The sequence below is a fragment of the Anolis sagrei genome, chromosome 3 (genome assembly GCF_037176765.1).
Source record: "Anolis sagrei isolate rAnoSag1 chromosome 3, rAnoSag1.mat, whole genome shotgun sequence".
NCBI lineage: Eukaryota > Metazoa > Chordata > Lepidosauria > Squamata > Dactyloidae > Anolis > Anolis sagrei.
Genome location: NC_090023.1, coordinates 50478198 through 50503978, shown reverse-complemented (window position 1 = coordinate 50503978; position 25781 = coordinate 50478198). Strand labels below are relative to the sequence as shown.

The window sequence follows — 25781 nt, the reverse complement described above, 5'->3', positions numbered from 1 at the left end:
TGACTTCTGCATCTTTTATTGCTATTGCATTTTCCCCTTATATTTCGAAATGCAGCTTTATTCTTTCTATGTGTATGGTAAGGGAGGGCTGAGGAGGTGCTTTACAAAGATTTATGGAAAGACAGGAGATAGAGAGAAAGAGGAAGAAGGAAAGTGAAGCCACCTAGAAGGAGGTGGGAAATCCACATGTGAGGGTGGCAGTTTCTTCCTCTCCTTCTCAGAAGGATCTCCCCTTACTTGGCTTTGCCCAAGCATGATCCTTTCAGTGATGAAAGGGGATGGGGGTGATGGGGTTCCCTCCTTCCCCCATGCTCCCAGGCAAGTGAAGGAAGGGGAGGTGCACAAAGAAGAAAAGGAGGTAGAAGAGAAGGGAGGAGAAGAAGAGAGGAGGAAGAAGGAAGAGAGGAAGGAGAAGAGAAGGAAGAAGGCAGAGAGGAAAAGGAGGAGGAGGAAGAGAAAGAGGTGAAGGAGAATTTCACCATGTTCCTCAAAAAATTCATTCGTAACTAACAATGTGCATATATGAAATGAAACAATAAAGTCAAGTAAGCATTTTTCCCACCTCAAGTTTTATTGCAATGTTTATAGCTGACAATGCTGCAGTAATCCAACACTGAATGTCTATGATTCTCCAGCCATACTTCACAATTCCCACAATATGGATGCTGCTAAAAATCCATCCTAGACAGAGAATAAGGAGCAAAAGTGATTGGGGATTATCGGTAGACTTTGTAAAGAAGGAGGGGGAGGAGAAAGAGAGAGAGGGTTACAGACAGATGTATCAGATATTAATTAGTATCAGATATTAATTAGTATCAGATGTTATTTCAGAAGTACGAATTTAACAAATTAGAAATGACTTATGAGAACAAACAGAAATTATGCGCAAGACTACAGTTTGATATTCAAGAGACAAAAAGGACAAACATATCCTAGTCCGCAAAGATATCCTGAAATCCAGTTCATACAGTTTAATCTACAGAGGTATAATTTATCCAATACAACCATTCCAGGGATAGTCATTTAAAGTGTGATTTTTCTGAAATCTTATAGGTATTCTTTCCTTAGGTTTGCAAGAAGGGGTAAAGTGAAAAAGCAAACATCACTCCATGTATGGCATTTCTAAATAAAAGTAGATTTTCATTGTCTTGATTAATAATATGAATAAATTCTTCAGAACTCATTACATTTTGAAAACATTGGTTTGTGGAGTTTTTGCTTACAAACTAACAATATATGTCTGCTATCACAAGCAAACAAACCATTTGCCTAGGGACCAGTATGGGCATGCTTCCTCTCTGGTGTAAAAGGGTATATTTTTCTTTTGTGCATTGTCAGTCAGTTTGTTTGGTTCTCATCCTAACAGATCATAAAACAATTCCCTAAATTCTCTATCAATGTGTTTTTTCATGCTGTCAAGTGGGAGTTTTTGAGCCATCACTAAGAGAGAGATGACACATTTATAACTCAATTTCTAGATGCAACATGATCCTTTTAACATGCATCCTCATAAGTCAACATGGCTAGATGGTATTATCTGTACAAAAACTATGCATGACTAAAGTTAGCCTTTGCAGCACCCATTTGCCCAGTAGTGTGCTATCCCAAACTTTCCTCTTATCTTACAGATATCTAGAATCAAGGTCTCTATGTTAGATATTGTGGAGTAAGCACTGGAAGGAAATGGCAAAGAGGATTTGCCATTGCCTTCCGATAATACTAAGAAAGTGTAACTAACTAAAAGAACCACCCAGCAGATTTTCATGACTGAGTCAATTAGATTTTTATCTTAAACAGACCATGTCTCGGGCTTCATCGTAAACATGAGTGTGTTTAGGACAACGAACTGCAAGAAAATATGGTTGTCATATTGGACTGAAGTAATGTTGGACATCAAGCATGACAGCGACAGATGCAAAGATAATGTACAAAGAAAAGAGTTGGGTGGAAAAAGCTAAGGCATAAATAATGGATTGCTGTAAATGTTTCAGTGCATAAAACTGAGGGGTGGACTATCACTAAACTCTTATTTATACATATTCACTTTAATATCAATAAGAGCCCTATGTGCATTTAGATTTCAAACAGTGTCCTGCACTTCATATATACTATTAAGGAGCCTGAAAAATGTCCCTGGGCCTTATCACAAAGGCCAGGCAAAGTAACCCGCCAGGTGAAGCATCCTGGCTTTGGGGAGAGGGGTAGCAGGGTGAATCTGTCCCTCTCAGCAATGCTTTCCCCATCACACAGGGGAAGTGTCGCCCCTCTGTGGAGGACCTGTGCTGGCTCCATTGGAGCCTGCACAACACAGGAAGCCTCCTCTGTTGTGGGGAAAACCTTCAGCAATGCTTTCACTCCAGTGGAGGCAGGGCCTTCTTCGAAAGTCACATGACATTGTATGATGGCCAGCATGAGGCTCCATCCAGAAGACAGGGTGAAAGCATCCTAGGACACTTTTTAAGATGAGTGTGATGAGGTCACCTGTCTCTATGTATGGAAGTTTCGAGTATATAATGTGTTTAAATGTTCTAGACAGTCAAGTATCCTAAACATATGCCCCTGTGTGATAGACACTATGTACTATTTGTAAACACAAAGCTATATGCATTATATAAATATTACAAAGACTGTACAGCTGAGGTTAGGATTTGTTGTCTAACACCTCATGGGCAAATCTATCCATTTTACTTTCTCATGCATTTGAGTTTTGTTAAATTTTATACATTCTAATCAAAAGACAGACTGAAATGAATGTTTCACCCATCTATCATCCTGAACTCTCATTTGCTTTCACTGTATACACAATGGTTTCCTAAAGCATGCTTGTCTATCTCATACAAAGAAGGTTTGTATTCTTGACAGAAGGACAATTACCACAAATGGCCTGTTGTATTCTTTTGTAGTGTGGGTTTGTTCTGTTAATGACTGTCAAGATGTTGCTGGACCATTTCCTGTAAGTTCATGTACTAGACTTGATTAGAAAAGCAAAGACAAAGGAGTGTATAATGAGGTACTTGGGCTTTCTTCCTGCTGGCTTATCAAAATTGTCTCCTTCCCCAAATATTGATCATTATTCTCTCCTAATCAGACATGGTGTATTATTTGGCTCTCATACCTTATAGCAAAGTATGCTTATATAGGATGTGCTTTAAAGAATGTAAATTTTAAAAAAGTGATAATGTAGTATGCCCCTATCACAATTTCATGATGCACATTCAGTACAACTGTTTTTGTATGTGATCCCTTTTTGTCAAAATAAGTGGAGTTAAATGAGTTCTCTAATGCAGAGTTTCTCAAACTGTGCTCCTCTAGATGTTTTGGACTTCATCTCCCACAATTCCTAACAACTGGTAAACTGAGAAACACTGCTCTAATGAAATAGTGGCTGGAATTCTGTTCAATATTTACAATGTTGTAAGGCGAACCGATAGTATCATAAATACTGCAGTGCATAATTATGGCCATACACCATTGTTGAAAATAGATTCCCAACACTCAAAAAATCTTTCTTAGAAACCAGACGGCTATGCAAACTGAAGGAATTCTCAGGTGCCCAGTCATCTACTACCAATAGTGCAGTTACAACAGGGCCTCATTGGTGTAAAGGGGCTGGAAATATCATTGTTCAGCATCTTGAAATTCTTTTAGTTTGTATGGTTCTAAGGTTGGCTTTTGGGTGGATCAAAATGTCTGCTATAGCTATAATGATATAGTTACACCTGATGATGCAGGATCTCAGTTATAGCATACAACAGATCCTTTGTATGGCTATTCAGAAGCAAGTTTCACCAAGTTCTGTGGATAACAGAAAGCTGACTCAGTCCACTGGCACACCTATTTCTGTATTTTCTAAATTGATTAGCAGTGGTCCTCAATATCAACATAACCAATACATACAGCTTTAAATGAGCCCTTTGAATACAAGCCCTGTGTACTCTGCAGCTGTTTCAGCCTTTTTCTTATGGAGCAAGCATGCATACATTTATTGTCTCAATTTATTCTTAATATATTTTAGATGTCTGTCACTGTGAGAACAATTAAAATATAGATTCATCACTTTGTCAATGACACAATAGTGACTGTCATTTACTTCCATGTTGTACCATCTTATATGTTCTGTGGTAATTTAAACCTCTAGGGTATGATATTGAGATTAGATCTGGTAGTGTTTCAGAATTATCCCCACCCTACACTTCTTATCCTACACTAATAACTACAGAATTATTCTATGCAGAATTAAAAAGTTTGTAAATTTTTTAAACATTTTTCTTTTAAAAAAGAAGTGATATAGAGATGTCTTTGAAAGTATGTTAATAAATACACACATTCTAGGTTTTGCTGTTATTTATTATAGTTTATATTTAAATTCTAAATCAAAAGTATTACATCCAAAGTGCCTAGGATTGTATTCAAATATATGTGGCTGGGATATTGAACTGGTACACTGTTACAAAAAAAAAAAAAGGTTTTCGGTTTCAGAGCATTATTGACATTTCCAGGGTGGATACAGAACAAATGAAACATCATGAAAGAGAAGGTAGGGTAAGTGAGAAATGTCAGAATTCCTCAAAGATGGTTTATATCATTCTGCAAAATATTTTTCAAGTCATTATTCTTTGTTAAGACATTGATGTTACTCACAGATAAAGCGGCAACTGCCAACGAAGGATACTGTAAAGAGAAATGGCTTTTCCATTGAAGACACTTTCCTATTCTCCACTCATATCAAACCAGCCATTTCCTTGTTGTATTGTCAGCCATTTGATCCCTTTTCCTGCCCCCATTCTGTGTCCTCCAGCAGTTTAAGCTATCCTTGTCTTTGATGAACAAGCACAGTGATCTGGGCTTGACCCTGTCACCTCGAGTTCATAGCATTGCCAAATGACAGTCTTGTGAGTGATATGACAAACCGATCAACTTGAACTGGGAAGTTGCCTGACAACAGACAAAAGCTCATCCCTTTCTCAAGTGGCACTGCAGACAGGTATGTGGGCAAAATTAATGCCAAACAACTGAAAAGGCAGTTCATGGTGAAAAGCATTTTATTTAGTAAATGGCACTTTGCCTCACAGCAGGGTATTGTGTATGATTAAAACCTTTTAGGAGACTGGCAATATTGGAGAGATTGATTGGTATTTTAATTAGACAAAAAGAAATGAACTAGTGCAGATGTCATCTGACATGTGATAAGTTTAGGGACTAATCTTGCTCTCCTTGGGAGCTTGCAATTGTTTTGAATTTTTGGAACTAACCTCTGGCCCCCTAAGAGCAGAAAAAAGAAAAGTGTGTCCTCCTTTCTACTCCTCGTGTGTCCTCATTGCAAAGAAGAAGCTCTCAGGGGTAAGAAAGAATAATGAGTTTATGAAAAATGTCTGGAGTTCAACTGTGTAAATATATGCATATATAGATCATTTCAGTTTCTCTGTAGTACTTTTACTTCTTTAGATAAATAATGTGATCAAGGAGGATGGCAATCTATGCCTTGTTTTGCTTTTTCTAATTCTTAACAATCTCTCCCACTGAAACATTATTAATGTATTTACAGCATCACATCTGTTCCTTCTTAGCACTTGGCATGTGCATGCTAAAACAGGACTGAGTTGTCTCCCTCCCCCCTTCTCTCCCCCCCCTCCCCCCTTGTCTTTCTCTTTCTCTTTTCCCCTTGTGTGCGATACAGTGATGTGGTATTTTTAACATAAAACAGATAAAGAATAGATACTAGAGAATTAGGCTGGTTCCGATGGGCTGCTTGAGTGAACTGAAGATTTCCATCATAGTTCTTTCTTACTGTGTCCACCATTGGTAGTTCTATGATCCTTCAGAAATTGCTTGGGGAAACAGAGAGCTTCACCAAAGTAAGAGAGAGAAAGAACAAAAGAGAGGGGAAGGAAGCAGAATCCTCTATAAATCTGAGGTTATAAGATGCAGAAGCATACACACTGAATAGGTGTAGCATTTGGATAGTCCCTCTAAAATTCATTTAAAGCTGAAGCAATTACACTGGATCCACTAATTTTCACACATTTCCACTGCAAAGTACTAGAATAAACGCATAGCTCTGTTAATGTTACACTTGGAAAGTGCAATTCTGGATGACACACTGGAACTCAGAGAATTCAAAGTTCTTTATCAAAGTATGAATCACATTATTTCCTTGGGTGAAACTGTGACAGATATCGAGTTGATGTAAATATTTATTTATTTACCCTATTTATACTCCACCTTTCTCAATCCTGAAGGGGACTCAGGGTGGCTTTACATATAGGCAACTATTCAATGCCTCAAAACAACATACAATTAAATAACATTAAAATTTTAATTAATGCATATTACAACATTTAAAAACATTACATTCAATATTAAAATCATGTAAATACAGGTACAAAATATTGTAATCCAGGTGGTCTGCCATTTCCTCTGAAGGTTAACTTAGCAACTGTACTCCATGAGTGGATGATTTCCCAATTAGACTACTTGCACTATATGGGGTTGCCATTGAAGATGACTTAGAAACTGCACTAATTGAAAGGGTTGTTGCAGTTGCGGGGCTGTTAATTCAAACACTTTAAGGTGATCACATAACCTTATGTCTAAAGGAGCTAAAATGGCTAACAAGTGCTTCCACTGTGAATTCAAGGTTCTGGTGATACCATTCAAAATCACTAAATGATTTGGGACTTACATATTTGAAGGACTGCCTCTCCCTATATATGTCTGCTGTTTGGAGGGTTCTCCTTGCTATCTTTTCAATGGTGGGGAATACATTGTGTGAAGATAGATTTCATTTCAAGTCTTGTTAAAACACTGCTACCTGTTAAACTGCTATCTGTTATACAGATACCTGGCATTATAGTGTATACAACTATTACATTGATTTTATATGCTTTAATATAATTAACTGATTTAATTTATCCCCTTATTTTCTGGTGATATGCAACTCAAATCCTTGAAAATATGGTGGGATATAAATGTTTTATTAGCTTGATATATCAATATAATTACTATGGCCTTGCAAAATTTTGTTTGTGCCTCATTTGTTGTATCTATTTCATAAGATTCATACATACAACTTAATACTGAGAAATGCAAAGGGTGCCTATGCAAAAAATGTAAGATTCAAAACACTGACCTATGACTTTTGGAAGAGTTATGTAAGACTCATGAATGGCTCCAGGTCTCAGTGGCAGATGCCACTTCTCCCCCAAAAGGGCTAGGTTTGGTTCCCACAAAGGGCCCCGAGGAGGATGGCGAGATGGCTGCTCTTTCCCCAAAGTTGGCAGTGAGGGGGGCCCAGGGTGGGAGGGATGCCTAGCTGGATGGCCAGGAAAGGAAGAAGCCCTTCTGGTACATAGTCAGCCCAGGAAAAGACAAGAGACCATCACATTGATGTGGGAAGCGAGCAGAATTCTGGGAAATGTAGTTTAGGGTAGAACCTTTTGAATTATCTGGCACAGGGGTACTGGCCTTACCAAACTACATTTCCCAAAATTCCTCCTTGAAAAAATGTGTTGTTCATTCTCTATTTATTTATTTGTATTATTTCTACCCCGCTCATATCAGCCCGGAGGTGACTGAGAGCTCTAAAGGGATTTTAAGATAAAAGGGGATTGTTGGGAATTGAATCAATCCTGTGAAGTAGATAAAGTTGAGAGGCAGTAACTCCAAAGTTTAAGAAGTAGGTTTCCCATTATTGTTAATATTATTTGATTTAGGATTTGATTACTATGTCAGGTTATTGGTTGTTTGTTGATTATTGTTTTATTTTGTTTTATGATGATGTTCTATAACTTTAACTATGTTATATTTTAAACTATATTTGACCAGACTTGTCCCCATGTAAGCCACCCTGAATCCCTTCGGGGAGATGATGGCAGGATACAAAAATAAAGTTGTTGTTGTTGTTGTTGTTGTTGTTGTTGTTGTTGTTGATGATGATGATGATGATGATATTTCAAAGGCTGGATGGGCATCTATTGGGGTGCTTTGACTGTGCTTTTCCTGGCTAGCAGAAGGGGGTTGGACCAGATGGTCTCTGGGGTATTCCAGTGCAAAAGTACTGTTAAGTTTATGTTGGTTAAAATTCCCTAAACATCAGTGAATGTGCAAATCTTTCTTAAACTTGGTGGGATGATGCCCTGGTTATGTTGTATCACTAAAAATAGAAATTCAAGGAGTTAGCTCTAACAGTTTTTTTAAAAAATGTGGTTCATAAAACTTTTTAAAATTCTCAAAAAATCAGTGAATGTGTGAAATAGTCTGAAATTTGGGGAGGGGGTTTACAGCGGTAAATGTGTTCTACCATTGCAACAAGTTTCATCTTGTTAGCTCTAAAAATGAGGGAGCAAAGAGCCGTGGAAACTTCCCCAATTGATACAGACCCCTTACAATATTTTAGAAACATTTTAGAAATGATTTGCTGTCTCCCCAATTTAATAATGAGCATTGAAACATTTTTCATTGATCACACAGGACTTATAATTACATAAGAAAAAATATTTGGGGAATTGTGTATAATGCAATACGTTAAAATGCAACCATTCTCATTTAAGTTGGAAAAATAGTGTGTGTGCATTTTTGTGCGTAGATTATGTAATTGTAAAAAAAGGAAATTAGGATTTAAAATATATGTTCACCTTTGCTATAATACCTTCCTGCCCTCTATTGTAAGTACCATCTAGAACAGTTCTTTCTTACCAAATTTCAATGGATCCAATGAGCCCACGGTAGTTGGGAATAACAATTTTGGTTCTGTAGTCAATACTGTGATACGTGTGCGATGCATGCAACAGTTTCTTCTCCTGTTCATCAGGTAATGTCATAGTTAAAAGATTATTATTGACTGTTCTTTTTCAAGGTTGGACACACCATATTTGTGCACAAAACATTTAACACTTTTCGTACAGTGTTGTGATTAGCATAGCATTTTTCCAACGCAAGTGGATATTTACAGGATTAAAGTAATACTTTTTAGTTTTTGAAAGATCCTACTGTTGGGATTAATATGTTATTAATCAGTCATTGGTTTCATTTATCTTTTCTTATTTCATATTAACCTCTTTTCTGTGAATAAGCACTGACCATTTTATAACCGCAGAGCAACTTGAGTGAGGTCCTTGACCTAGTAAATTGCTAATCATTGCTAAATTGGTCTCAATCAACTGAAGTATAATTGAAGTAGCATGCATCTCTGCATTGGCAAGCAATTTAGTTAGTGTATCTTTTTTTATATTTCAGTTTAAAAGTCTGCAGTCCAAGACTTCATGAATCAATAACTAGAATTATTTTAGCTGTCATATATTTTGTCTTACAAGGAAGATTTCATGAAATTTTGATCTGAAACCAGTTCTACTGCCCTGTCCCATAACAATAAAAATTTGCTTTATATTCTATTTTTCTTGCTGTCTCTCTCTGTTAATGGGATGTTGGTCCTCTGGTATAAAGAAGTCTTTCCCGGGTCCTCTCTAGATGTTTTGGAATAAGAAATGTAATTCTTCAATAATTCTGTTCTCAAAACAGAAAATATTTTTTTAATCATTTTGCTTCCCACTTAGAGGGAAATCTGTAAAAACTGGTTTTCAAGACTATTTGAAGTGTGAAACATATTTCATGAAAAATTCACATGTGATGGTTTTGTACAGAAAACAGGATTTTAATCACAGAAAATATTACTTCATTCTTCTGTACAGAAAAGATTATTTTTACATGAAATTTGGGCAGACTTATTTTTCCACATATAACAGCATTTACTCTTTAGAAATATTGTACTTTCTGCTGAAAATACTGTTTTCAAAACAACTAAAATCATATGGCAATTTACAGAGAAATGATTCTGAACTGTATTTATTCCTTGTCAGAGCGAGGTTGTTTTCAAGATTGATTTCCCAAACATTTGAGAAACATATTTTTAATTTACAATTTTCAAAAATTGAATCCTAGTTTGAAATTCACCCCTTAGTCCAAACTCAGATGCCAAATGGTCAGAAGCTAAGAGGCCCTTCTGGAGATTCCCTCTGATTTTTGACAGCTGTCTTAAGACCCTTTCCAGTCAACATTGCAACTAAATGTACTATATCATTTTGGACAAACTAGGAAAGATCTAACTTTGTTAATTCAAGTATGTCTGTATCTGTGGTACTTGATGATATTGTCTGTTCTGAAATGGAGAGGTCTTTATTCAGCATAGAGTTTTCAGATATTTTACAAGTCCATTCCAAAGCCCACTGACTTGCATTCTAAAGCACACAGTGAGAGTAGGAGTTCAATCTTTGAGGTGAACAGAATTACTAAGAAAATAGCTTCTTAAACTGAATACATTACTTGCAACATTGGGATTTTTAAAGAAAGAAAGTAGAAAACATTGGAGAACTTCTAACAATTGAGAAATCTCATAAGTACTTAATTTGTCCTTTGCCTTTCATGTAGTACAGCAACACCATTAGGAGAGTGTATAAATTTCTCATTATGGGCTGAATGAATAGAATTAATAGTTGTTAAAGCAACATGTTAAGGCAGCATATTTTAGTATAATTTATAGTCAACGTATCTTAAAAATAATTGACTGGGGGGAAGAATAATAGGATGCTGTTAGGTTGTAAATATACTGTGCATTATCATCTTAAAGAAAATACCTTATGAATTATTACAGCACTAAAATATTATAAAGGGATGTGAGAAAAATCTTTGGTCAGTGCCACAATTCGTTATATCAGTTAACTGCATGCCATATTTTTAACAGTATTGATTGTTGAATAGAAACAACATAATATAGCAAATGCCAGAAAGCATTTAAATTCCATTTGAAAAAGCCAAACTCTTAGCTCTTACAATTTATTTGATTATATATGTGGTTCTGTGCTGTAGACAGAAAACCTACATGGTATTTTCTATTTCTGCTGAGAAAATCCTACAACAAAGCACTTTGGGCTGAGCATTTTAGTTAGGAAACAGTGCCACTGGGAGTCCCAACTCTATTTAAGGTTGATTGCCAACTGTTCCATTAAATATGCCACACCAATAAAATTTGACTCTACACCTGCTCTATAAGAGCTATTTTTTTGCATTTATTTCTATGAGTATATATTCTATAAAAGTATAAGCAGCAATTAATTTTTTCAAATCAGAAGAGTCTTAATTTTTCAAATTAGAACATGCTTAAGTATATACTTTATGGACTAGAAACAGTTACCATGCTATTGTTACACAAACAATTACACACACACACACACACAGTGTAATATAGTACATGTTCTCAATAATATAAACTTTTAAAAATATATACATTTTGTTGTTGTTTATCTGTTCAGTCTTTTCGACTCTTAGTGACCTTAACAATATATATACATACTTTTAAATTGTTCTGTGCCGAAGAAATCATAGAAGTATTTCCCCCCAGCATTTTGGAATTCCAGATACCTATACTCTGAGAGGCAGATGAGCTCCCTCTATCAACTCCAGCTCCTCATGTGGGGACATGAGAGAAGCCTCCCACAAGGATGATAAAAACATCAAATCATCTGGGCGTCCCCTGGGCAATGTCCTTGCAGACTGCCAATTCTCTCACACCAGAAGCGACTTGCAGGTTCTCAAGTCGCTCCTGACACAAAAAAAAAGTCAGAAATAAGCGGAAATATTTTTCAACACAGTTCTAGTTAACAGTAATTGGTTATGGATGAATTTTAACATGCACTTTCAAACTAGTTAGTCTTTTTATTTGCACAAATTTTATGAGTTTTAATGCAAGATAGTGGTCTTTTATATGTTTTAAATTTCAGCTTCCTGAAATCCCAGCCCATCAGGAAGCCTGGAAACTGAAATTTAAAAGACTTGGAGATCAGAGTTTGAGAATAAGAGTTCTAAGAGTTTTAAAAACAACATGTGATCAACAGTGGCTTCTTTGGAAATGTATCCCACTGAAAGTTGAAAGTGCATGTACAAGATCTCATCATAGAGCTGTTTTAATAAAGATAACAACAATTATGGGTTAGAAAATTCCTATTCCAAACCAAGTTATTGCAGATTTCAGAGTTTGTGGGATCTTTTTCTTCTTTTTCTTAAAAAAATAATAATATCAGCTTTCACCACACAGGTGGCACATACTCAGACATCCACAGTGAGTGGAAATAATGGTTTTTTTGTGATTGTTTTGCACAGGAAATTGTGTGGGCAAATACCTTGATTAAATTCACATTTTTGACATTAACGCCAGGAAATCTGTTTGGGGGAGCAGAAGTGAATTTACATTTAAATGTACTTCAGCTAGAAACTAAATCCCAATTTAACTCCTGTCAACAAAAATTAAGCCTATATATACAAAGAGCTAGCATGATAGATTGACAATCATGTATGATGCATACAACTTTGACTCTGATGCTGGTTAGAGCTGTCTGAACTGGCAGATAATTATAAGTTACATAGCAAAGGAACTTCAGGTCTGGATTTTGGTGGGTTTTTTAAAATTACTAAATTGAATTTGAGATGAAGAAGCTGCATTTGATTAGTCAATGAATGAGGTGATAGGATGAAGCAAATAACTGCCCCAGTCACACACTACCGCTATTAGAGCACCAGGCTTGTGTATTTAGTACTATAGTACTGAAAAAGAAATTCACTAATGAAATGATTTATATTTTTATATGCATTCTCACTTTAGAATCTATTTAAATTTCAAATGTCATGTATCATTTAATCAGAATACTCTGTATTCAGGAATTTTACAAATGTGTGTACAACTCAACATATGAGAAGATGAGTACATTTATCTTACCTTCATCTATCAATACTTTATTTATGTGGTTCCGGCTCAAATGGAAAGCTTCCATGAACAGGCTGTCTTCTTCAGAAACATTGGTTTCACTGATGAAAGTATGTCTCATGTGCTTCCTTCTACATGTATGAAATACAAAACTTTACCAAGTATTTGGACAGGTCTATATCTGACCACTGTCCTAAACATACCCGCCTTGCTGATTCTAAGATATTGTACTATGCTAGGGAACTTGCAACTTTTCAGATATTGTTGGATGTTAATTGCTCTCATACCTCATCCCTCACTATTCTCTATCCTGATAAGAACTGATGTGAATTGCAGTCCAGTATGATCCAAAAGATAGCTCTGATATAATGGAATCTCCCATACAATTGCCATGCATGAGAGGTATATAGCTTTGGTCTTTCTATTCCCAAGCAGGCTTTAGTGGAATAATCCCAGGACAAAGCAGCAAATGTGGATGATGGAGGCACAAATCCCAGGACCAACGGGTATAATCTGGACATCTTCTCAGGCTCCAAATTTTTTTGCCCCTGACTAAAGTGTGCAAATTAGTCTAATCATGTATAATCATTCAGAAAGAGAAGGAGACATAGGAAACAGGAAAACTTATATGAGAAAATGGAAAGACAACCTAGGAAGAGAGATAAAGAAAGAAGAATGGGAAGAAGTATGGAACAAGAAACTAAAATACTCGAAAGCAATGGAACTCAAAGAAAATTGGTTTAAGATAGCCCATAGGTGGTATATAACCCCACATAGGTTAGGGAAATTCAACAAGAACACGAACTCAAAATGTTGGAAGTGTAGAGAACAGGAAGGGACATATTATCACCTATGGTGGACATGTCCAAAAGCAACAGAATATTGGAAAAATATACAAAAATCGTTACAAAGAATACTGAAGATAGATATACCTTGGAAACTAGAAACATTCTTATTAGGGATTCACAACATAAAAATGGAAAAAATAAGGACAAAATCTTATTCCACTTAATGACAGCAGCTAGAATAGTTTATGCAAAACATTGGAAAGAAAAAGACCCTCCGGAGGAAGAGGAATGGCTAACAAAGATTCTTGATATAAGAAACATGGACAAATTAACTTATATACTTTCAAAAAAGGGGGTACTCCAACAGCTGAAATAGATTGGAAACAAGTAACAACATATCTGATAGAGGAAAAAAAATATGAAAATAATCATATGAAAGAGCCGAAAGAAAAACAAATTAGGGGAGAGCAGAAGAGAGACGAAAGAGGAAAAACACAATAGAGAGAAGGAATGAAGGAATAGGAAGAACCTCTGGAAGATACTGGGAAGTCAACGCCAGACTCACACCCATCACATACCCCCCCCCCCCTCACAGTTACTTATTCAATTTTCCGTTTCTACACCTGGCACTTTATTATTATTATTATTATTATTATTATTATTATTTAGCAGTCATAAATCTGACTACTTTCTATTCTTTCTATACTACTACCCCTCCATTTCTATCCAGTCCCCTTCTCACCCCTACTTACTCAGTTACTGTATGTTTTTAATGAAAATTAATAAAGATCATTTAAAACATGAATAATCATGCAGAAATTCAAGGAGATACCATTTTTGGATTTTTTTTAAAAAAAAGAAAAAACTTTTTAAAAAGTACTAAAATTTAGTTGATGGCTGAAACATTCTGAAACTTGGCAGGCTTACTGTTGTAAATGTGGCCTAAATATGTGACAAGTTTCATCCTGATAGCCATACAATTCACGGAGAAACAAAACTCATGAGTTTCCCAATTGCCACCAATGGAGCAAATCTTACTGAAACAACAACAAAATGTCAGAATTTGAATTACAAATCAACCCCCCCTCCCCCCCCCCCCAATCTCTCCAAATATCTCCTGAACTAAATGGGGAGACATCTAAATTTCAAAACAAAATCAGAAACAGATTTCTTCTGTTTTGCACACCTCTAATACCTGATTGTCCTGTGTGCCCAGTCCTGTCTGCCACTGCGGTTCACTGACACTGTTCAACCTTACTACTTGGTAAATGCATAGAGATACACCAGGAGTTGCCTTGTGAACTCAAACCTGGGACTAGACATGTGAATCATCTTCTGTTAAAATATTTTTGAATTCTAAAAATGAAGCACAGCTTATTCGTTGTATTAAGTAACTGGAGTTTATGGAGTATGTAGATAAAAATAAGCAGTTTCTAAGTCACTGATAAATCATTATAGAAGCAAAATGAAAATAACTAAACTAATTTTATAAGTATCACTTTTTGAACTTAAATTATATCTCTTGGCCTCAATTCATAAAAAAAAAATTCCACAAAGAATAAATGCATATGGTATTTTTCTATTCTGTCTCTCTGTGTGTATAATATGTGCATGTTTAAGTGTGTGTATTCATTCCATATACATATTTATATTCATTTCAATATATAGAGAAATATACAAAGAACATTAGAGTTGGAACATGGTGCTCCTTCCTTGAATATTTTGCACTTTAGAAAAAAATCCATATTTATTTTCTAACTCTTTTAATCATGTTCGACATAATTAAAATTAAAATGAAATTTTGAGCTGCAAAGGATGTGATAGTACTTGCTTTTGTACTGCTGAATCTTTAATCTACTAATGTTAGTGTTCTTTTTAAAAAAGAAAATCAATAGAAGCCTTTTATATATCTTCCATCCTAAAGTTTCCCTTCTCTCCCCTTTTTGGTACCATTCTGGAATTAATCCCACAAATGTTCTATTTCAGAACAAATATTTTCTCTATGATAAGATTTTTAAAACCTGCAACAAAATTTTAGAAGTTCAATTTTTATAGGCAGAAGAGATAAGGGTTTTCCACCATGAGAAAAGTCAGCTTTAAAAATCAAGCTGCACTCGTGGCAAGAGTTTATAAAACAGCTATTACAGTGTAGCTTAGCTTTGGTTCTTACAGTAACATTTTTGTATTTCTGACATTGGTGTGGAGTCCTGTAGTTAGAAAAGTTCCAGTATGAATGTAACAGTAATACATATTTGGAAACTAGGTCATATAATGTTTTGGCTTATATTATTCAAAGTTAGAAGTATTGAACATGCTCAGGGTTTTTTGAAATGGTGACCTGTGTTCAGGTGGCCAATAGAAATATGCAAAACTATTTGTAATCAGAACAAATATGGAGATTGTTATGTCTCTTAAATATTTTTCTGCAAATCGCACTCACTTTGGGCAAAAATCATTAGTAGCATGTCTTCTTTTTTCTCCCTAAGGGTCTTCCTACTCTTCTCATAGCCATAATATGTGATAGTGTGAATAACTATCTTGGAAGCCTGTGTTTCTCAAGGAAAACAGTAGCTATCACCAAATGTGAGGAAATATTTTTCCCCTGCCATTTCTAGGGGCAAGCAGGATAAAACTACAAAGAATTGCACTTTGTAGAACTGTTGAAATTATTCTGTTTATAGGAAAAAGGCATTTAGAAATATGGCCTGAGGAGTCAGATATGTTATGAATATATTACAGTAGCAGGGTTGTATTTGTGGAAAGGTCTACCCAATGTTTTTAGCTTTCTCTACCAATGTCCAAAGACATTGGGGCAAACTTTTCCATAAACACAACCCTGCTACTGTAATATATTCATATTGTATATGAGTCTTTAGCTTCCTCTACCAATGCCCAGGAGCATTGGGTGGTGCAATGGGTTAAACCGAATCCAGGGAGATGGGTGAACTACCATTGTTAGCCCTAGCTTCTGTCAACCTAGCAGTTTGACAATGTGCAAATGTGAGTAGATCAATAGGTACCGCTTCCACAGGAAGATAACGGCACTCCATGCAGTCATGCGGGCCATATGCCCTTGGAGGCATCTACAGACAATGCCAGCTCTTCGACTTAGAAATGGAGATGAGCCCCAGTGTCGGTCATGACTAGACTTAACGTCAGGGGGAAACCTTTACTTTTATCTATGTCTAGCAAATTGGGTTACCAGTCATTGTATCACTGGCTGCAAAAAGCATTCATTTATAAGATAGTAACTTTTCCATTCAGAAGTATTAGAGTGAGCATGGGTGGGTTATGTGGTTGATGACTTGGAGGTACAACTGGATCCATGTAAGAACAGATGATACAGATGTGAGATAGATGAAAGCATACTTTTGGTGCTTTGTGTAGAAGGTAACTAATTGGAGAAGAAAGAAAAGCTCCATCCAGATATGAGAGGAGCAACTGTCCTCAAGGAATGATCCAATTGAGAATAGCCACTTAAGCTTTAACCATGTTGTACCCCTGCCTTGAGCCACAAGGAGAAGCAGATAAAAAACAAACAAGCAAATAAATAAATATTATTAATAATATTTATCATTGGGTGAGTCCTATTATTTATAATACAGATCAACAAAGGAACTGAAACAAATATGAGAACCGTCATGGAGACCATGCAGGATGGTGGGTTTGACATATGGCTCCCTGTGGGCACATTACACCCACGCCTGAGTGTATCCAGGTACCAAGAGAAGAGACAACTGTCTGGAGGGGGAGGAGAAAGACGTAGATAATTTCTTCTTCCTTCTCATTGGGTGTCATAACTGAGTGTGAAATGACTTCTGGCACATGTGTTCATTTTGCTTTTTCTTGTGACAAGGATGGTAAAATGCTGCCTAAGACAATACTTATCTGGAGAATGAACAAAGGAAAGGTGTTACTCCCCTTATTAGCTCCAGTTTTCCAATAAATAGTGAGCTTCCATAGGGAGACATTAGTCATATTATTGGGCCTTCTAAACTAACCTGACAGGAACTCCTAAGTTAGTGTTCTGTCCTCATTTGTACTCTTTAAGCAAGCACACGCCTTGAAAATGTGGTGAAAAACATTGTTCCAATATCACTGTTCAATATTCAACAACCACATATTCAGCCACATTTTGGGCACAAAACTGTGTGTGCGCATATCTTGTCGCCCCCACCCCCTTTCTGGGAGCAGATAGCAGTCCCGTAAAAGTTTTTAAAAACACGTAATGAATTGCTTACATTACCTTTCTCAATGGTATTTGAGAAACAATATGTCTGAACACTGTAACACGTAATTCATATTGTAAGTCATTTCCTCCTATATTAATTATATTCATGCAAATAGTTCCTAGTTGTTTAGACATTTCTGCTTGCCTAATTCCAAAGGGAGCTGATGCATGGATGACAAACAGGCAGTCCTATGAATTTATGAACTCGCGATATACATTATTCATGGAAGGAAAGTCCTGAAAAAATAACATGTATGATTTACTGCTGTGAGAACAGTGGCAACTTGCAAGCTAACAATTTATACAAGTTTTATACAGTTATTTACTATGTAGACAGAACTGTTATTTTAAAAAATAAGGGTTTTTAAGCTGAAACTTAACAACTGTCACATTACATGGTTGTTATGATATCTTTAGCTGTGTGATTTGTTTACATAATTTGAAAATATAGCCAATACTTTTTTGTCCAACTGAAAAATTCTGATAGTGTTAATCCTTCTGACAGTCTACTAAGTATATACAACAACTTATTTACAGAGACTTTGTTATACATAGATAAATTTGATCGATGTGTAAACTTTTTGTCTTTACTCAACATTTCAGGTGGTACAGGGTCAATACTTTGTTATTAAATTGGCAGTTTATTTTATTGAATGAAAATTGTAGATGTACATGATGTGCATAGCTAAAAAGACTTTTGTCTTTGTTTAAGACCAAGTGAGATAATCGAGAGAGAGGAGAAACACATTTAATCACATCCTTACCAATAATGAACTGATATGGAGTACCTGCAAAGAATACTGAGCATTGCAGTCTAACAATATATGGATAGCCACAAGGTCTCCAATTCTGTGACGGAGTAATGATATTTTCCATGCCATGCATTAATTTTGCAACTCTGACTTTGACCTTTCACTACTTGATTTTTTAAAAAATCTGAAAAATCTGAAATCCCTGGGCCTTGTGTTGACATGTTGGAGTAACGTCTTACTCACTGCAAGATATACAGCCAGTGTAAACAAGCTACTGGTCTCTTACAACTTCAAAACATGAGGTGAATTTAGCATCCTAGCATCCTGATAGGATGCTTCCTCCTCTGGGCCCTCTGGTTGTGTAACTTACAGCAATTTTGAGTGGGGCTCCATGGAGGAAGCATCCTGGCAGCGTGGTAGGACATTTCCCTCACAATGTACAGCAATTTACCTTGTGAAATTGCTCCTTCATTGGCTACATATTCCCAAAAACAAAATAATATGATTTTATGATACATACAAACACAGGTCAGTTTTCATGAGTTTACCAGCATTTGGAGAGGGTCAGAGGATAATAACCGAAAACACTACTCTTCAAGCAATTCTAAGTTTATTTGGGCAATTTAAGAACTTTTCCCTGTATTGTTTCCTATTTTTATGCAGTCTGGAAGCTTGGGGGATGGTCTGGAGAGTCTAGGAGGCACAAAAAAGAGTTTGGGAATAGTTTTACCTGATATATATGCATGGAATCATCCAGGATTCAATAAATGGATAATGTCATTGCTGTCTGTGGGATTTTTAGAGGCATTGTGAAAGATTTGATTGATTCTAGACAATTTGTGGTGTGACAAATAACTCTATGGCACAGGCAAATAAATATTGTTGATGTATTCCAGTGATGTCCTCTGACTATGTCAGTACTTAGGGATCTCTTGAAAATTGTAGATGGAATGACCCAGAGATCTAGGGCTTCTACAAATTTATTTATTTATTTATTTACCCTATTTCTATCCCATCACTTCTCAACCCCCAAAGGGGGACTCAGGACAGCTTACAATGAGCACCGTTATGATACAATTACATAACAATTACAATAATAAAACCACAATTAAACATAAGTCATAGGTAAAAACAATCATTAAAACCATAAAACAATCTCATCAGCCGTATCGCCATTCTAGTCAGTGTCCTTCTAAAGTGCTGCTTACATCTATTGCCTAAAAGCCTGGTCCCAAAACCATAATTTCATTTTCTTTCGGAAAGCCAGGAGGGAGGAAGCCAATCTTACTTCAATTGGGAGTGTGTTCCATAGGTGGGGAGCCACCACCGAGAAGGCCCTGTCTCTTGTCCCCGTCAGATGCATCTGTGCTGTTGATGGGAGTGAGAGCGGGGCCTCCCCGAATGATCTTAGATTATGAGGTAAGACGTAGGGGTGGATGCGTTTGGACAAGTAAGCTGGGACAGAACCATATAGAGCTTTATAGGTCAAAACCAATACTTTGAATTGGGCTCGGAAATGGACCGGCAGCCAGTGGAGCTGACATAACGGGAGGAGGGGGAATGTTCCCTGTATGTCGCCCAAGTTAGCAAGCTGGCTGCTGACCGTTGGACTAGCTGAAGTTTCTGAACCATCTTCAAAGGCAGCGCCTCATAGTAATCTATTCGGAATGTAACCAGAGCATGGACGACCGTGGCCAGATCAGACTTCCCAAGGTATGGGCTCAGCTGGTGCACAAGTTTTAACTGCAAAAGCTCCCCTGGCCACCACCGAAACCTGGGGTTCCAGGCTCAGCAATGAATCCAGGATCACTCCAAAGCTGCAAACCTGCATCTTCAGGGGGAATGTAACCCCATCCAACACAGGCTGTAACCCTATGCCCTGTTTGGCCTTTTGACTGACCAGGAGGACCTCTGTCTTGTCTGGATTCAGTTTCAATTTCTTAGCCCTCATCCAGTCTGACACAGCAGCCAAGCACCTCCTTAGTGACAGGCGGGAAGGAGTGACAGATTTGGACGTCATCTGCATACAGATAATACCGTACTCCGAAACTCCGGATGATCTCCCCCGGCAGCTTCATGTAGATATTAAATAACATCGGGGACAGTACTGAACCCTGAGGGACTCCACAAAACAATGGTTGTGGAGTCAAACAGGTATTACCCAGTAACACCCTTTGAGACTGACTCTCCAGGAAGGACTGGAGCCACTGCAGAGCAGTACCTCCAAGGCCCATTTCTGCGAGGTGTCCGAGAAGGATACCATGGTCAATGGTATCGAAGGCCGCTGAGAGGTCCAGCAGAACCAACAGAGACATACTCCCCCTGTCTAGCTCCCAGTGTAGATCATCTACTAAGCTGACCAAGGCTGTTTCAGTGCCATGTCACAGTCTAAAGCCAGACTGGGCCAGATCTAGATAACCAGTGTCTACCAAGAACCCCTGGAATTGTGAGGCCACCATATGTTCCAGGACTTTGCCCAAGTAGGGAAGATTGGAAACTGCCCAAAGGTTGACTAATTGAGGTCCACTGATGTTTTTTTCAACAGTGGTTTTATAACAGCCTGTTTTAGGCTGGCTGGAATCTTGCCCTCCTGTAAGGAGGCATTAACCTTAACCCACTCTGCCAAACTCCCACTGGCTTCTTTTATCAGCAATGATGGGCAGGGGTCTAGGATGCATGTGGTACGCCTCGCCTCCCCAAGGATCCTGCCCACATTTTCGAACTGAACTAATTTAAACGAATCCATTAAAACCAGACAAGCAAATGCTCGTGTTACATCCTCAGAGACTGCTGTTAACATGGCATCGAAGTTGGAATGGATCAGAGTGACTTTGTCCGCAAAGAACCGAGCAAATGCTTCACAGTGATCTGCCAAGTTGTCAGAAATCTCACTCTGAAGAGGATTTAATAGTTCTCTAGCAACTCAGAACAGCTTAGCCAGACGGTTCTTAGCAGACACAATATTGGCTGCACTTCCACCATCACACGTGCTCTATCCACGTCTTCTTTCACTTCATTGCTGACAGCTCCTCAGTAAACCAAGGAGATGGTTTAGCTCGGTTACTCGGGGGGGGGGGGGCTTCTGGAGCAATCATGTCTATAGACTTGGTGACCAGGATCTCAACAAGGTCACTTACTGAGGAGGCAGGAAAATCCCCAAGAGCCTTCAGAAAACCATTTGGATCTGTAAGTCTCCTGGGGCAGACCATTTTAATGGGTCCACCACTCCTGCGAAGGTAGGAAGGCGCAATAAGTCTAAACCTGATCAAGTGGTAGTCAGTCCATGGCAACGGAGTGATGGTCAGCTCCTCCACCTCACCACCTTCTTCCCATCCCTGACAGAAAACCAGATCCAATATGTGTCCAGCAATAATAATTGGAACAGGTCCATGGTTGCCATGGAGGCCATGAAGTCCTGAGCCACTCCTGACAGGGTGGTCTCAGCATGAACATTGAAGTCCCCCAGCACAATGAGCTGTTGGGACTCCAACACCAGGCCAGAGACCACTCCGGCTAGCTCAGGTAGGGAGACTGTAGTGCAGCGGGGTGGTCGGTACACTAACCCTAACCTGTCCCGGGCACCGACCCTCAGGCCAACACATTTAAATGTGGTAGACTGCAGAATGGGGCACCTGATCAGGGAGATGGAATCCTTATAGACAATTTCAACACCCCTTCCCCACCCTCCAGATCTTGACTGGTGCTGTATGGCATAACCTGGTGGACAAAGCTGGGAGAGATTAAACCCCCCCCCCCCACCCCAGCCTCGTCTAGCCAGGTCTCTGTTATAAAACCAGGTCAGTGTGTACTTCAAGGATTAATTCCTGAATAATAGATGTTTTTCCATTCACTGACCTGGCATTGAACAGCACCACTCTCAACCTGGAGGGACCGCCATCCTGGGTTTTCAGCTTACCCTTGTCAGGAGCCTATTTAAATTTACAAGAGTTCTTCCTTCAATTCCTTGAATTGGTAATTTAGTTTTTCACCTGTAGTTCGAATTAATATTTTGGATCTATACCAATCTTTAGGCCAAATTGATGAACTGGGTCTCCCTTTCCCGCATCTCCCCCTCCCAGTCACCACCTCAGTAGAGGCCTCCTGCCCTGAATACACACCTCCCTCTAGCTCTCCCTCCAGGTCTCCCTCCCCCCTCTCTATAGGCTGAATTCTACATGATGTTCTATAATTAAAAGCAGGATTATTCGTTACTGATCTGCCTGCCCCACCCTGCAAACTCTATATCCCTCCAGACTGCCCTGATCTTTTGACAATGCACAAAGAACTAATACAAGTACAGATATAAAGTGCAAAGTGCTTAAAGGCAGCATAGATAATGATGGAGGGCCGATGTCCTATATAATATGCAAAGCAGGCTACTCTAGTGAAATGGAGTGTGATTGTAAAGTGCAGGGAGGTCAAATTGAGAGATTAAAACCTAGGGACCAGGCTTAGCAGCACATTCAGAATAGCAGCAGAGTGATTAGTAGCAGCAAAATCAATTGATGAGGTGTGTAGTTGATAAATTCCTATTATAACAATGTCAGATTAAAGTGGTCAATGTTCTTAGTAGCACAATGAAAAAGAGAGGGAAGAGACCCACTGGCCCAGGACTTGAACACTGCCCACCAAGAGACCTATGGAGGAACCAGCCGGCATAAATTTGGCACACAGTCTCCCAATCCCACCCCAGCAACACCATCCCCCTGCAGAACACCTACTAATGACCAGTGACAGATGGTTCCAGATCTTGCTGAGAAGGTTTAAACTTAAGGGACAAACTGGCAACTAAAAGGCCCCAAAATGGCAGCGGCGTTTTTCACTGGTGGTGACAATGAGCTGGAGTTAGGAGATTACTTCAGCCACTCCTCAATTCTGCCAGGAGGATTAACTCTGATGTTCTTATAAGGCTATGGGTCTTGCTGAAGCAACTGTCCGGTGATCTTTATGCTCTTTGATCCATTGTTGCTGACTCCAAGATGGCGGCATGATGTGGGGATGAGGCAGCAAGGGATGATAAGCAAGGGAGCAGCTGGGAGACAGAAGTTTTAAAGCCTCCTTCCCCGTCTTGCTTCTTCTTCACTGGTGTGGGGGTGAGGCAACCAGGACGCCCTCTTTCTCCTTACATTTAGAAGAAGAGATCTATTCCTTTGCTTCTATGGAGCTGGCCTCTAGGGATATATATATACAAATATTCACAATCATTTGCAGGGCAAACTGTGGATTTACCGACGGTCAGGAAACCACATTGAAAAGAACAATAAAACCAGTGAAGTAACCAAGATTTTTGTGAGGGGAAAGCCCAGTCATGTGCATAACATACTAATATGAGGAAAACAATGTGGAGAAATATTTGTAGAGATAAAACTATCATAATGATGAGTAGTCCTCACATCAAATGAAGTACGCAAGTATTTGCATTCCTATTCTAGGGTATATCATCCATACCAACACAGAATTGTTTCTTACAGGTGTTATGTGTGCATTACAAGTTAATGGTTGGAAAAAATATTTTGTCCCATTTGAGCTCTGGTTATAGCTATATAGTACACCTTCCAAGTTCTTTAATCTTAAACTCTTTTTTCTGTTCTCTATTCCTCTATTTTTATCTTTGGTGACTAATTATTTTGTTAAGATTTCATAATTTTTAGTGAAGTCTCAAAACATTTCACAGAAAGAAAGCACTGCAATGAACAAGTTTCCCCAGAGGCCATATTCAACACTCAGTGTGGGCAGCACCAAAGCTTTCAAAGTAAAACTGTACTTAGATCTATTTGACATCTCCTAAATCAATGCAAAAATAGTGGTGAATCAGTTTTTAAATGTTAACTGAGTTAACCGAGTTCCCATAATGATTAATGATAGAAATATGTTTTCCCCAAATCTTAAATACAAGAACTTTTTCAATCCCTTATTATGGTATAATCATTCCACTTACAATGAAGCTGAAATCCAGTGAAACAAAAATCAGCTGGCTACATATTTTTTATATCTAAACACTGAATTCACAACCCATTCTAGATAGGGTTGCATCTGTGTCCTCTGAAAAAGCTGGTGATCTGGATCTGGGTCTGGGTCTTGCAGCCTTAGTCCAAAGATGAGGAATATTTTTAACTCTCCTGATGTTTAGGACAACAATAGCAACTAGGATGAATTTCTGGCTCTAGTTTCACGCTGTTTCTGGATGAGGCAGTCTAGCCAGTCTAGTTGACTCAGCAAAAGAAAGTTCACACTGAACACACATAATAGCAGCCTATATTGATTTTGATAAAGAAATGTTTTTTTTAAGAACATAGGCTATAGATTTCACCTAGAACATATCAATTTGCAAATTGTGGATCATTTATAAAACATCCTGCATCCTGCTCTGTATATTTAGCTTCACTTTGATTCTTTTGTTGTGGTGCACTTTTGATTTGTTTCCAATTTATGTTTTTTTTTTCATGTGTGGAGCATGACCCTATTGCAGGGTTTTTTGTTGTTTTGTTTTTTTTAAAAATGTTCAGAGGACTTCACCTTTCTCCTACTTTGAGACTGAGCTAGACCTGCCCAAGGTAACCCAGAAGTTTCCAACGCCTCCAGAGACTTGGGGTGTATCTGCACTGTAGAACTGATGCAGTTTGACTCCACTTTAACTGTCACATCTCAATGCTATAGGATCTATAGCTTGTAATGCACCAAAACCCTTTGACAGAGAAGATTAAACAGCTTGTTGAAGATTAAACAGCTCTCATGATAACATAGCAGTTAAAGTGATGCAATACTGCATTAATTCTCCAGTGTAATCACACCCATATAACTTATTTATTTTATTTATTTCCCACATTTATACCCCACTGTTCTCATCTCAAGGGGGACTCATCTTGATTATATGTGATTAATCTAAGAAGGCAGTAAGGTGCTGTTTTAAATAAAAAATAAGTTCATTGTAAAATAGAATTACAGAATCATAGTTGGAGACCACTTGGGCCATCTAGTTCAACCATCTGCCATGCAGGAAAATCACATTCAAAGCACCTCTGATAGATGGCCATCCAGCCCCTGCTTAAAAGCCTCCAAAGAAGGAGCTTCCACCACACTCTGAGACAGAGAGTTCTGCTGCTGAACAGCTATTACAGTCAGGAAGTTCTCCCTAATGTTCATGTGGAATCTCCTTTCCTGTAATTTCAACCCATTAGTCCTAATTGTTGTATTTCAGCCCATTGTTGTGGCTGATATCGCTTGTAAATGAGGAAGTGGATCATGGGTACTCTGGGCCT

General features: G+C 38.0%; 1 pseudogene; it reads left to right on the top strand.

Annotated features, from left to right (window-relative positions):
* The window catches only part of LOC132770255 (phosphatidylinositol 3,4,5-trisphosphate 3-phosphatase TPTE2-like), an 81593-nt pseudogene extending 60783 nt beyond the window's left edge, over nt 1–20810 (top strand).
* The last annotated feature ends 4971 nt before the right edge of the window (nt 20811–25781 follow it).